This window comes from Pteropus medius, unplaced genomic scaffold (genome assembly GCF_902729225.1).
Source record: "Pteropus medius unplaced genomic scaffold, Ma_sr-lr_union100, whole genome shotgun sequence".
Classification (NCBI taxonomy): domain Eukaryota; kingdom Metazoa; phylum Chordata; class Mammalia; order Chiroptera; family Pteropodidae; genus Pteropus; species Pteropus medius.
Window position 1 is genome coordinate 53,970,967 of NW_024349800.1, and position 14,807 is coordinate 53,985,773.

A 14,807-nucleotide genomic window follows, 5' to 3' on the forward strand; every position below is an offset into this window, starting at 1 on the left:
GAATTGAGTGAAGGGATCTGTATTCTCCACAGGTCAAGTGAGAAAGCGGTCAAGAAAACAAGATCCATTCCCAAACACCAAAGATCAGCTCTCTCCTGAGTAGTACAAATCCATTCTGCAGAATCTTTGTTACAGAATTAGAGAACTCAAAGAAACTCTGTGAAGTCATTCAGTTTATTTCTTACTTTCAAATAATTATCAAGGATTCAATGACTTACTTCCTGCACCCGCAGACATGTACTGGGATGAAATTCAACCCATAGCGTTTTTTAGGGCTTGAATTATCTCAAAGTATCCTTGAGTAATCTCTTCCAATGTCTCACCAACATCAGCCACCCAGTTAATATCTAAACTAAATCCTTCCTGCTACTTATTTAAGCCATTTATTTTCTTTGCTATCTCAGAAGATGTGGGAGAGCAGGAGATCTTTTCTGGACTCTTTTCTCAATGTGTGAGCCAGCCTTTTGCTATGATTCAGAGTCAACAGAGCATGCGGGGGATAATCTCAAAAAACATATAATCTCCAAATAAGAAGAATCAGGAGTAAAGTTATGTATTTGAATTTTCCACATGTTAGCTTTATGATCTTGGGAAAGTGATGTAACAGCTCTAGGCTTCAGTTTCTTTTTTTTTGTAACATAAATATAATACTTAAACCAAAGATTATAATAAAAGTTAAAAGGGGGTAATTATACAAAAAAATTAATAGTGTAGTGTAATATAGATGCTAGACAGAGTAATATTTATTTGTCATGAGGAGTAAGTCAGAAGAATAATGGTAAAGTAACAAGTGTTGGGAGAATGTGGAGAAATTGGAACCCTTGTGCATTACTGATGGAAATGTAAGATGATGTATCACTGTGGAAAATAGTGTAATGGTTTCACAAAATAATTAAGTACAAAACAGCCATATGATTCAACAATTCCACTACTGGTATATAGGTATATATGCAAAAGAATTGAGAGCAGGAATTCAAAGAAACATTTGTACACCAACATTCATAGCAGCATTACTCACAATAGCCAAAAGGTAGAAAGAACCCAAATGTCTATCGATGGATGAATGGATAAGCAAATACATATGTGGCATTACATATAATGGAATATTATTCAGCCTTAATAAGGAATGAAGTTCTGGCACATTCTACAACATGGACAAACCTTGAAGACACCACGCTGAGTGAAATAAGGCAGTCAAAAAAGAACAAATACTGTATGATTGATTCCGTTTATATAAGATTGTCAAACTCACAATAACACAAAGTAGAATGGTGATTGCAAGGTGTTGGGGGGAGGGCAGGATGGGGAATTATTGTTTAATGGGTACAGAGTTTCAGTTTGGGATGATGAAAAAGTTCTGGAGATGAATGGTGATGATAGTTACACAATAGTATAAATGTACTCAGTGCCACTGAACCGTATGCTTAAAATGGGTTAAAGTGGTAACTTTTATGTTATGTATATTTTGCCACATGAAAAAAAAAGAAGATAATGGTACCTACATGGCCCTCACTTGGCAGAGGATATGGCGGATATGGATACAAAGGTAAAGGTGTGGACATTACCATTTTGTTGGAGAGGCTAGACAACAGATAAAACACTCCAGACTGATAAGCAACTACTTTGTGACTGGAGGCCCCTCTGCGAGTTGGGGAGGGGTGATGAACACACTGGACTGGAGAGGCTGGAGAAGGCTGTCTTCCTGAATGTGCAAACCTAGACTGTGCACAGGGCTGTGAACAGAAGCAATCAAAAGCCTGACTATGTTCAGACCTAGGAAACACTTTCTCAGAAACTACCTCTCTCATCCCCACCTTGGAAAGCAGCCATGCTCCTTCCATTCCAACCTGGACTCCAGGAATCCCGTGTAATATGGACTTATTGGCATTTTATATTGTGTAGCATCTTCATTCCCAGAGAGCTGGAGACACAATCTTAAACATTCATTTGAAACTGGGAACTGAGAGAATATCAAAAGGCTGGGTACTGACTGACAAATTATCTGGGGTAAATTGAGACAAGTGGCAGTAAATCATTAATGTCATCAGATACCTACAGTTTAATCTCAGTACAGAAGTAGTACATTGTTGCTATTAGGATAATCTTTTCAGTGTACCAAAGAAGATGAAGCTTTGGTTTAGTGACAGCAGAAAGAGGTTATGGTGGTGGGTTTTATAGAGAGAGGTGTCATCAGGCTTAGTGATATAAAGTAAAGAGCATGGACTTCAGTGACAGGCAGAAGTGAATTAAAATCACAGTTCTGTCACTTCCTACCTTGTGAATTTGAACAATGATTTCACTTCTTCTGGCTTCTCACATGGAGAGTAATATCTACATCACTGGATTTGGGATAAGACTAGAATAATTTATATAATATCCCTTACATATAATACTGAGCATCAGCAAAAAAAAAAATTTCAATGGGGGTAGCTGTGTTTGCTTCTAGATTATAATAAAAACAGCTAACTTAACACACACTAACATTGTCTCCAAGACTGTTCTAAGAGCATTTGAACATTTAACCCTTGGGAAAATCCTTTGAGGTAGGTACGTGGTTATCCCTACCTCACATTTGAAGAAACTAAAGCACAGAGAAGTTAAGATACTTGCCAAATGTCACAGAGCCTATAAATACCTGCATTGGAGTCTGTGTTCCAAACTGCAATAATACAGACTAGAAATGATATCTGATAGCCTCCTAAAGAATGAATCCACTATGCATAAAAATATGTAACTTTGGTTTTAATAATGAGATGATTAGAGAAGACAAAAGGAAATGCATCTTTAAATCTCTACAGCAAATCAGATAAAGGTTATTTCATGGTCATATTAAGTTTCTATCCAGCAACTAATTCCAAAAATAAGATAATAAACATAAACCACCATGTCATATTAATAAGATACTTCATTTTTACATGTAGCCATTAAAATATTTAAAGACAGAAGTATACCAGTTTTTATTGTTTAAGGCTCTCATTTTTCATAATTTTAGAATTCAAAAGTTTAAGTATGGATATAGTTCAATATGTACATTTTTTGCAATTAGTACTATAAAATAAATAGGTTACTTATAAGAATTCAGACACCTTTTTGCTCACAGTAAGACTAAAATTCTAAAAAAGATCTGCATGGATGAAATTGTATCTCAAGAATACCAAACATATTATAGAGGAATGTGGGTTCCCCTTGGTTCCTTATTCATTCACCTGATATCTATTAATGTAATAATAGTAATTTATTATATTGGGAAACTAATTGCACACAGCAATGTCCTCTCTCTCCCTAACCCTCTCTATTCTTCTACTCTTAAGCCTTAGATTTCTTTTTTAAGCATGGGAATCCATATCTGGTTCTGTAAATTCGGAGAGAAATTTTGGGCTAATCAAAATCCTGAGAGTCTAAAAGTACACAGGATAAACCTGAAGAGGGTAACTGCAGCCTGGAATTTGTGCTGGAGCCTTTTGGAAAGTACTACCATAAAAGATGGTACCATCACCAAGAGTTCCTCGTGGCTGGAGGTGTTCTAAGCCAAGAGTAGAGAGGAGGAATTCAATGCAAATAATGGAGGAAATGAGCTCGGGTACCCATGCTGGTCATGCCATGTGCATCCCACTCTTCTCCTCTCCACCCATTCAGATCTGTCTTTGGGCAGAAACCAAAAAGATGAAAATCTAAGAGACATGGAAGAGAGTTCTATAAGTTTTAGCAGCTATCTAATAGAGAATAATGGGAACAGAAGAGAGGTAAAATCTGAGGAAGTAATAGGCTAGAATTTCTTGCAGTTGAAGAAATATGAATCCTCGGATTAAAATGGTCTACCAAATATAGAACAGCATTAAAATAAATTAAAGGCAATGTACAAAGGTAATGGAAGTTCAGAACATCAAGGATATAGTCAGTATGCTAAAAGCTACAAGGATAAAGAGATGCTGAAGCTTACAGAGGTGAGAAAAAGACAGTTCATTGTAATTCTAATCTGAGTTGGCATTAGCTGTTTCCTCAACAACACTGGATGAAAAAAGACATTAGAAAATATCTATAGTTTGCTGAAGGAAAAGAAATTCGAACCTAAAGTTACATATTCAGCCATAATGCCATTGAAATGTGAGGATGAAATAATATTTTTTTCAAATATCCAGGAATTCAGAATTTTAACAACCCAATAAGTCCTCTCTGAAAGTTGAAAGAACTATTAGGTACTATACAAAGAAAATGAATCCACATAGGGAATGCAGTTAGCATTAATGTATTAGCTAGTTGGAGAGCCAGAGGAAAGAGCAATTTATATAGTTTGTATAAGCTATATAAATGTCTAACCAATGTACTGTATACTTGAAACAAATAAAATAAATAAAATAAAATAAAATAAACAAAAAAAGGAAGAAAATGAATCCAGGACTTAACAATGAGCTACGAACATTAGCTAATAATAATAATAATAATAATAATAAGCTATTTTTTCTGTGTCATATAATTATACATTTATTTTTAAAAAACAATTCAGTGCCAAAATTTCAGATTATATCAACCTGGGATGTGGATGACAAAGGCAGTTGTATTGATGAAGAATTTAGAAAAATAAAAATGAAAGCATTCCAAGATTCATCAAAAAGAATCAATGTATAGTAATTAACTTCAAACACTGTTAGAAAAATAGAAATTTAACCACTAATGATAAAAACTTAAGAGTAACCACTAGAAGAATGAAAATGGAATGTGTATGGCTTCCAAACCAGTAAACTAAAAGAGAAACAGAGAACTCTACTAATCTATGAAAAGACTGGGAAGGGAAAATAAAAGAAAGAATGGTAAATCGAAAACAAAATAAGATGGCAGTAATAGATCCTAGTATGTCAAAAATAACAATAAATATGGATTGGGTAAATTTGTTTCATAAAAAGGTAAAATAGGATGGATTTTTAAGAATCCAGCTATGTGCAGCTTGCTAGAGAAAGCCAAAACTAATAACCCAAAGTTTGAAAACATATTCCAAGCAAATACTAACAGAAAACTGGCAACAGGGCCATCGATTATCAGACAAAATAGAATTGAAAGTCAAAAAGATTAAAAGTTAGAAAATGGACATTTCACATTGTTTAATAATTCACCAAGAAGAGATAATAATCATGAACTTAAAGGTTCCTAATATCATTTTTAAGTCCGTGAAAAATTGGTAAAATCACCAAGGAAAATGAGCAAATCCACATCTCAGAGGTCTGTTAAAGTTTCCCACTATGATGCACTAGAAGTAAAAATATAGAGTGCTTAAATAATATAATTAATGAGTTTATGCTAATAGATATGCATAGATACCTACACCAGTATTAGTGTTCTCACTGCAGGGAATATACAATTTGTTCATTTACTCAGTTATCATTTATAAAAATTGTTCCCATAGCAGGCCACGAAGGAAATTACAAAAATGTTTTTTTAAAAAGATATACTGTATAGAGATAGATAGACTGCTTAACTGAACACAGCTTGTTAAAATTAGAAAATAAAAAAAATTGTTGAATCTAGGCATCTAGATATTTTGAATCACTTTAAAATAGTTCATTGGTTAAAAAGAATGTCAAAACTAAAATTTCAAATTATTTAGAAATTAACGAAAGTGAAAGCTCTCCATATCAAAATCTATGTTTTGTTCACGGAGCAATATATATGGTTTCAATGCATTGCACATTCACCTAAGAGGCTAGGAAATAATTCAGATAAGCCCATAGAAAGTAGAAAGAAGAAATAAAGATACTAAAAGCAGAAATGAATAAAAGAGCAAACAAATAACTCCATCTCCTCTGCCTCTTACCTCATTTCTTCTCTCTCTTACAGCAAAACTCTTAAAAATAATCAATTATTCTGTCTTCAGTTGTTCTCCATTTTCAAATTAAATTTATTGGGTTGACATCTGTTAATAAGATTACATAAGTTTCAAGTGTATAATTCTATAATACATCATCTATAAATTGCATTGCGTGCCCACCACTCAAAGTTTAGTTAACTTCCATCACCATGTATTTGACCTCCTTTATCCTCTTCAACATTCCCTACCTTCCTTCCCCTGAAACCACCACACTGATATCTGTGTCAATGAGTTCTTCTGTTGTCGTTGTTTTGCTTGTTCACTTGTTACTTTCTGTTTTATATACCACATGAGTGAAATCGTATGATTCTTGTCCTTTTCCATTTGACTTATTTCAGACGGAATACTCTCAAGTTCCATCCATGTTTTCGCAAATGGCAGTATTTCATCCTTCTTTATGGCTGAGTAATATTCTATTGTTTAAAACCCTTCCAATCAGGCTTCCATCTTCAACCCTCTGTCAAAAATTATCTTAAGGCCACCTCTTGTACACGTCAACTTTAATTTTATTTGACCCATCAGTGAGTTGATCATGTAATATATTTTATGATTTAGGACACTTTTGAGAGTAAAAAGGACTACTGTTACTACAGCTGAAAATAGGCATAAATTGGATCATATGGTCACCCTACCTATAAACAGTATTTAACTCTAGATCAGTGTATGGCAGAGAGTGCATAATAAATATCTATTAAATAGATAGCGTTTATCAACCTCCACGCCATCCTTCCACCTTTTATGCTGTCATAAACCTTTGGCAAAATTAATTAAGGAAAAAAGAGAAGCCATGAAAATACACTAAGAAAGAATGAAAGGTCATAGATATACATATATGAAAGTTAAAAAAAATTATAAGAGAATATTATACAACTTTATACTAATCCACTGAAAAATCTAGATGAAATGGATACATTTCCTATAATACAAATAATTAAATTTGACCTAATGGAGTAGAAAATTGTAAATAAATTAGTCACTGTTTAAAAAAAGAAAAAACAACTGATAAAAGTATTTCTCAACGATGAGAATCAGGGCTCTATGCTCCAGCTGCCCCACCCGGGTAGAGATTTGCCAGCCTTGTAGGATTTACATGTTCTTTTGTGAAGGTTTCATTGTAGATGTATTTCTTTTTTCCCACCAAACTTCCAGTCTTACTCAGAAATACTAAGTCCTCTTCCGTTTTGTGGGAAAATTAGGTAATATAATGAAAGGAGCCTATACTAGATGTCAGAAGACAAATGTATCCTCACTTCAACCAGCCACATATTTTGGGGTCCAGGCAATTACCTAGCCTTACTCTTACCTAAAGTTCTTCCCCTACCAGATGAAAAAGATACTACTAGCCCATTTATCTTGCAGGTTTGTTTTAGTTTGTCTAAGAGAATGAACATCTGGTAATGAATAAAGAAGGATATAAGTGGAAGATGTTAGCATTAGTTTGAAGGGTATGTGCTGAGCAAAAATGGAAAAAATGGAAAAATGTGAAAACATCAGTTACAATGTATTTGTAACATCCTTTCATCACCAGGTCAGCAGAGCTCAAACACCTGTTTCCTGCCATTCCGAATGTGTCCTAAGTATATCCCCTTGTACCTAGGTCTTACACGAAGTCAGAATAGTAGCATCCCCAGCAATTTGATCAACGTCTGCTCGATAAATGATTCTGAAAGAAAGGGAGAAGGTTAGGGATAACTTTTAATCATAAAGAAAATACTGAGTTATTTACATTACTATCTGAGAAGGATGTCCTCAACATAGATGGATTTCCTTTGGAATGACAATGTGAATAAAAATGTTGGTGGTAAAAAGAATAGTTATATGGAAAGCAGTCATCCAGGGTGACACCATTCAGAAGAGTACAGGTGAGTTTAGAATTTGATATATATTTTTGTAAAGCTTGGCAATGGTTGGTTTTATTCCAGGATTTCAAATCTTTTTGAAAAAGAAATAATAAAGTAATTAAGATTGTAAAAAAAGTTAAGTTTAGTGATAAACTCCCAATGTAAAAGCAATGTACTATATAAAAGGTCATTGAAGTAAAAGAGAATGGAAAGAAGGTGATTCTAATGAAATTTTATCTCTAGGGGCATATATAATCAAACTTCTCCAGTATAAGTGCTTTTTTTATTATATTCTTATCTTATTCATTTGTTTATATTCAGAGTATTGTATTCTAAAATTACGTGTATGGCTGAATAAACTTTGTGTCTGTAGATTTTATATTTTAGTGGAATATTTGCATATAAATGTTTTCAACAAATTATCAAATCAATGACAATTTATGGAACATGAAGAGCTGAATTAATAAATTTGCTCGAAGAAAGGGGAAAAAGCTTCGTTGCTTCTAAGCTCTTCAATACTGAACTTTATGTTTTCTGATATTAAAATGTATTTCTAATGTCAAAAATACATAAACATGTGAAAGAATTACAATAGGTGTATATCGAGGGGTTAGAGAATATAACTTGAAGCCAAATGGTTATAGGGTCTTGAAAACTTTAGCTTGCATAGGATCTCAGGAATCATTTGGTGTTTAATTAATCCCTTAATCTTATTTTCAGAAAAATGAGGCCACAGGAATCCCTCTAGTTTGTTATGAACTCTTCCTAGGTGCACAAACTAGCATTCGTAACAAGGAATAGAAAAGGGAACCCTTGCATCTTATAGACGATGAATAACCACTGGAGATTGTAACTTGAATTAAAAGAATGGCACAATCATAATTGTTTTGGGGAACTCTCTTGTGGTGACCGAGGATCAATCAGGCTGAGGAGATCCTTTAGGCCAGTTAGGAGTCTCTTCTGCTGGATCTGAGGTAAGAAAAGTCAAGACAAAGGTGATAACCAAAAAAATGGGGCGGGGGGGTGGGAAGGAAAGAAGTGGAAATATGGCTTGGAGTCTCTTGATTTATACTGTAGTAGCCTTGTCTCTGCTGCTGACTGTGTCGCTTAACTTCTCTCACGTTTCATCATCTGAAAAATGGAGTTGAACTAGATGATCTCTAACGGCTCTGGTATCTCTGACTGAAATGAACATCTGTAAGTAGAAGGTCAATAGCAGAGACCATATTCCTCTTCCTTTCCATAAGTAGAGTTCAGGTGTGGAGGTCCAATCCAAGCCAGTCCAATCTTAATCTCTCTTTAGAGAATCTGAGAAACACAGAGATTGGAAAATTTTAGGTGAGTTGTACTGATGGCAGAATGCTAAACAAAAAGTCTGTGGACTCTTGCCATTGAAATTCCAAAGTTCTCAAGGACTAATTGTTTAAATTCTCCCTGGAACCCATATAATACCCTATATTCTTCCATAAAGTTCTTTTAAAGTTAAACTAGCCTAACTTATTGCTCATGCTTTTAAACAAAAAGATTTTGGCTAAACAATGCTTAATAGACTAAACAATATAAATTTTCTGGCTGTCTTGAGAAATGTGTTGCACCAAAGAATGTTGCCCACTGGCTGCCACACACACACACACACAGTCTATAATTAGGTTAGTAAACTTTTGACTCATCTGTAAGCAAAGCACATTTATCCAGAAAATATCCAGCAACTAAATATCTCCCTCGTTCAGCAGTCTATATTTTTGAGGAAATATTTTTAGATTTTTCAATTATGATTGTCATTATAATCATTATTAGTCAAAAAACTTCTTTAAGCTCTGAAAGTGTTCTATATTTAAGAATATAAAGAAAAATGTCACTGTTGTCATTATTAAAGAATTCTCCCAAATGGAGAAAAATGACGTAGTAGGAAGAACACAGTTTTTGTAATCAGAGACTAGGTTCGGCATTATGCTTCCTGATTTCAACTATATTACAAAGATATAGTAATCAAAACACTATGACATAAAAGCATGCACATAGATCAACAGAAAATAATAGAGAACCCAGAAGTAAACTCATACATATATAGTCAATTAATTTACAACAAAGGAGCCAAGAGCATACAATAGGGAAGGGAAAGCATCTTCAATAAATGGCATTGGGAAAACTGGACAGTTACATACAAAAGAACAAAACTGTATCCATATCTTACACCATACATAAAAATCAACTCTAAATGAATTAAAGACTTAAATTTAAGACCTGAAACCATAAAACTTCTAGAAGAAAATATGAGGTAAGCTCCTTGACATCAATCTTGGCGATGATCTTTTGATTTGACCCCAAAGCAAAGAAAACAAAAGTAAAAATAAACATGTAGGACTATCTCAAACTAAAAAATGCTTCTACACAGCAAAGGAAGCAACTGACAAAATCAAAAGGCGACCTACAAAATGGGAGAAAATATTCGCAAACCATGTATCTAATAAGGGTTAATATTCAAGACATATAAAGAACTCACAACAAAATAGCAAAAAAAAAAATCTGTTTTAACATGGGCAGAGGAACCAAATAGCCATGTTTCCAAAGAAGACATACAAATGGCCACCGGGTACATGAAAAGGCACTCAACATCATTAATCATCAGGGAAATGCAAAAAAGCTTCAATGAAATATCACTTCACACCTGTTAGAACGGTTATCACCAAAAAGACAAGAGATAACAAGTGCTGGTGAGGATGTGGAAAAAAGGGAACCCTCGTGCACTGATGCTGGCAACGTTAATTGGTGCAATTGCTATAAAAAAAAAAAAGTAAGGAATCTCTCTAAAAATTTTTAAATAGAACTACCATGCGATCCAGCAGTTCTGCTTCTGGGTGTTTATCCAAAGAAAATGAAAATGTGATATCGAAAAGATAGCTGCACTCCCATGTCCATTGCAGCACGATTCATAATAGCAAAGATGCAGAAACAACCTCAGTGTCTGTAAATGGACGAATGGATAAAGAAGATGCAATATATACAAAATAGATAACGGAATATTATTCAGCCATGAGCCAAAAGGAAATCCTTCCATTTGCGACAACATGGATGAAACTTAAGAGTGTAATGCTAAATGAGATAATCTAGACAGAGAAAAACAAGTACTGCATAGTATTACTTACACTTGGAATCTTAAAAAAAAAAAAAAAAGTTAAACTCATAAAAACAGAGCAGAAAAGTGGTTGTCGGGGGGTAAGGGAAAAGGGAAATAAGGAGAGGATGCTAAAGTGTATAAACGTTCAGCTACAGATGAAAAAGGTCTCAGGATCTAAAGTATAACATGGGGACTGTAGTTGATAACACTGAATTATATCATTGAAATTTGCTAAGGGAGTAGAATTTAAATATTCTCACGAAATATACATATATGCGTAGATACAGATATAGATGAGACATAGCTACAGATGATATAGATAAATGTGTTAACTGGATAGGAAGAATTCTTTCACAATGTATACATAGATCGAACATCACATTGTACACTTTAAATCTCTTACAATTTTATTTGTCAAGTATAACTCAAGAAAGCTGCCAGCTGGGTGGGGGGAGGGCACAGGGTAAAATTTAAATACTAGCTTGGCCACTTCGCAGCTGTCGGCAACCTTGATATTTCACCTACCTTATTGGAAGCTACTCATCCACGACAGCTCTGAGCATTATGACATTATCCCACTGCCTCAGGCTGATGCTACTAATTTCCTCATTTGGGCAAACAATAGGGAAAGTATAATCCAGGGCACCCCGGCTACAGCATTAGCGTGTATTCCCTCTGTTGTATTTCTAGTCCTACTGTGTTTCGAGGCCCCCCCATTTTGTGGCTGACTACTCTGAGTACCTTAAGTTCCTCACTGAGCAGGCAGAATACAGCCAAAATTTACCAGGGCACATCACTCAGTTCCAAACCAATTTCAGCTCCCTTAATCTCACCTCTCAGCACAGGACAATCTGGGCAATAAAACAGAGTAAAACTGGACATTCCTCCAAGTCACCATTACCTGTCTGTGTCAGTGCCCTGCACCTTTCTGTTTCCCAAATCCTCATGGCCTTTGTGTTTCTTTCTGTGTATGGCTCTAAGATCCTTTGGCCCCTTTCTTCTCTGTCCATCTCCAGGTCTGGATTTGGGACAGGGAAGATTTGGGAGACAAACAAATTTTGGGTTGTCCTCTTATCACTTTAGAGATGAGGAAGCTGAGGAATAAAGATGTTTTAGTAACTAGCCCAAGGTCACACTCTTAGTAAATGGTACAGTCAAGATTTGACTTCAGGCAGTCTGGTTCCAGAGCCCGTGGTTTTAGCACTCTGCTATGGGGAAATTAAACAGTTTAAAATGAGTATGTGAGTAGAGAAATAGATCAATGAAAGAGAATGAATAGTCTGGAAAGAAACCAGTATATGTGAGGATTTTGTATACAGTAAGAACAGCTTTTCGAATCAATGGATTTTTCAATACATGGTGCTAGCAAAAATTATTAAAGTCGGACCTTTCCTTACTGTTTATGCTAAAATACATTACAGACATATCCAAGAATTAAAAGTAAAAAAAAAAAATCATACAGGCATAGAAAAAAACATGGAAGAATTTTTAGCAAGGAAGACTAAGAGACAAAATTGATATTACTTAGGAATCATCAATTCTATGTCTGAGAATATATCCTACCAGTTGATTCACATGTGGCCACAAAGATAAGTATACTAGCAGTTGATTGCAACATCATTGTTGTTTGTTTTGTTTATTTTGTTTTGTTTTAATAGCAAAAGACTTGACGCAACATAAATGTGCTTCATGGGGGGTGGTTCAATAAATACGGTACATGTAAGAGGTAAATCCATGCAATAGTATAAAATGCGACCATTAAAAATAATGTAGATCTGAAAATGATAATATGGGAGCATCAAAGCCAGTATTTTGACCAGTTTCAGAATCTGTCCCCATTTCCGACTAATGTTAAACAATTAGCTCAAAAAATGAAGTGATGAGATCAAGATATTATACAATGAGATAGACCTATCAGTAATTTAAAAAGGATTGAGGGTTACTTATCAAGGTCAGGAAATTTGAAAATATCTTCCATCACTTACTAACTCTGTGATGCTGAGCATTATTTTCTTTCCTGGCAAAATGGAGATACTAACACCTACCTCCAAGTTTTATTTCAAAAATTAAATGTGACACAGTGCCTAGCACATAGTTAATACTTAATAAAGATCACCTCTTGGTAGTCAGCTCAGGCTGCCATCACAAAATACTGTAGACTGGCTGGCTTAAACAGCAGTTTATTTCTCGCAGTGCTAGAGGCTAAGAAGTCCAAGATTAACATGCCAGCAAGGTGCTTTCATTCTAAGGCCCCTTCTCTTGGCTTGAAGGCAGCTGACATCTCACTGTATGATCACATATCTCTTCCTAGAGAATATATTTCAGGGTTTTCTTCTTAGGCCTCAATGCAAGAACAGCATCATCCTACCGTTTACTGTCCCTCTCAGAGGTATAGAAAGGAACTGTTTCCTCGCTGACACATTTCAGAGACAATAAGGAGTTCAGGAGGGTGTAGGGCTGATGGGGTCGCAAAAACAATCGAGCTTTGGTCACAGGACAGTTCCTATAACGCTTAACTACAATGCGTCTTCAGCTTTCTTGGCTGAGTATCCAGGGGTGGAAACACTCCAGGGATCTTTTGTATGGTGGCCTTCTTTTTGGTCTGTATGCAATCATCTTAGTGATCATGAGAATTTTCTATTAGGACGACTTACATTAACCCCCAAATTCTAACTTGAAACCTTATTATGCTAAGCAAAAGAAGCCAGACACAAGAGGAACTACTGTGTTTCCATTAATACAAAGGTCCAAAACAGGCAAAACTAATCTTTGATGATAGAAGTCAGATAAATGTAATCTGAAGAAGGAAACTGAGTGGGAGAGTCACCATGGAACTTTCTGGAGTAATGGAAATATTCCATAGCTTCATAGAGGTTAGCGTTATGCATTTGTCAAAACTTACCAAACTGTGCATTTAAGATCTATTCATTTAACAGTAAATCATACTTCAGCTATAAAAAAAAATGAATATATATATTCATATCGAATTAAACATAATTATGAAAAATACGTGTGTTTTTCCTTGGAAAGATCTCTTAGAAATCTAAATTCATGTCTGTATATAATCTTCAGTATCAAGCAGGAGGTAAGTCCAGAGCATCCTCCGTAACAAAGCCCTGTTCTCCAGGGGAAAGAATTTACCAGAGCCTTATCCGCCTGTGAGATGTGCCTTGCCCTGCCTCCAGCCCCCTCTACCCTTCCTGTCTTACCTAAGTGGGGATGGGTCTAAGAACCATGTGTCAGGTCACATCCTGGGGACCCAGGCCTACTAAAACAGTGAGATTTAACCATAAAATTATAGAACACTTTCCCTCCCCAACACCCCACCACACCAAAAAGGCTCTACTATGACAGCGGATTATAGCTGAAAGAGCTCCAAAACGCAGACTGAGGTGGAGTTCAGAGGAAATCCCACAGACGACAGGGGAGGCAAAAACAAAGACGCTACAGAAATTGGAAGCCTCTGGCATCTACAGCTACAGCAAACATTAAACCTAGCCCAACTCACAGCAGAACTGCCAAGTTTCATTTATTTTTGTCATTCGTAAATTCACTAACCTTATCATAAACTCTTTTACTGGACTTCTGATTGGTTATGCAGCAAAAGATGCCTAACCTCTCCAATACTTTGCACATTACATTAACGATTATATTATTGTATCATTTTTATCTCCATCTGTCTTACTGCTCCTGTTTCAACTGAAATCCTTTCAGAACAAGAACCGTGTTTTACTTTTCTGTACTTTCATGGGATAGCCTAACTCAGTGCCGGATCAGCGAGCGAGCGAGTGAAGGAATGGCTGAATGTGTGACCCAGATTCAGGCAGTCTATGGAGGGATAAGGGAGCCCTTGGGAAAGGTGCTGCAGTTCTGGTTGTTGTTATTGCTCTGATAGGATTTTCTTGGTCCTGGACATCCTCCTTCAGGAAAGGATTGTGGTGCAGTGGAGAATGATCTAGAATCAGGAAGTCCGGTTTCTAGTCGTGAT

General features: G+C 35.5%; 1 protein-coding gene across 18 annotated transcripts in view; it reads right to left on the bottom strand.

Moving 5' to 3' along the window:
• The window catches only part of TDRD15 (tudor domain containing 15), a 635,306-nt gene that overhangs the window by 601,435 nt on the left and 19,064 nt on the right, over positions 1-14,807 (bottom strand). For 16 of the 18 annotated variants that reach the window (XR_005658332.1, XR_005658334.1, XR_005658333.1 and 13 more), the window contains one exon: positions 5,807-9,009. The exons of 1 other annotated variant lie outside the window; for it this stretch is intronic. The gene's annotated coding sequence lies outside the window, so the exon portion shown is untranslated. The remainder of the gene's footprint in view (positions 1-5,806; positions 9,010-14,807) is intronic. One more of the 18 variants, XM_039887744.1, reaches the window with a different exon arrangement.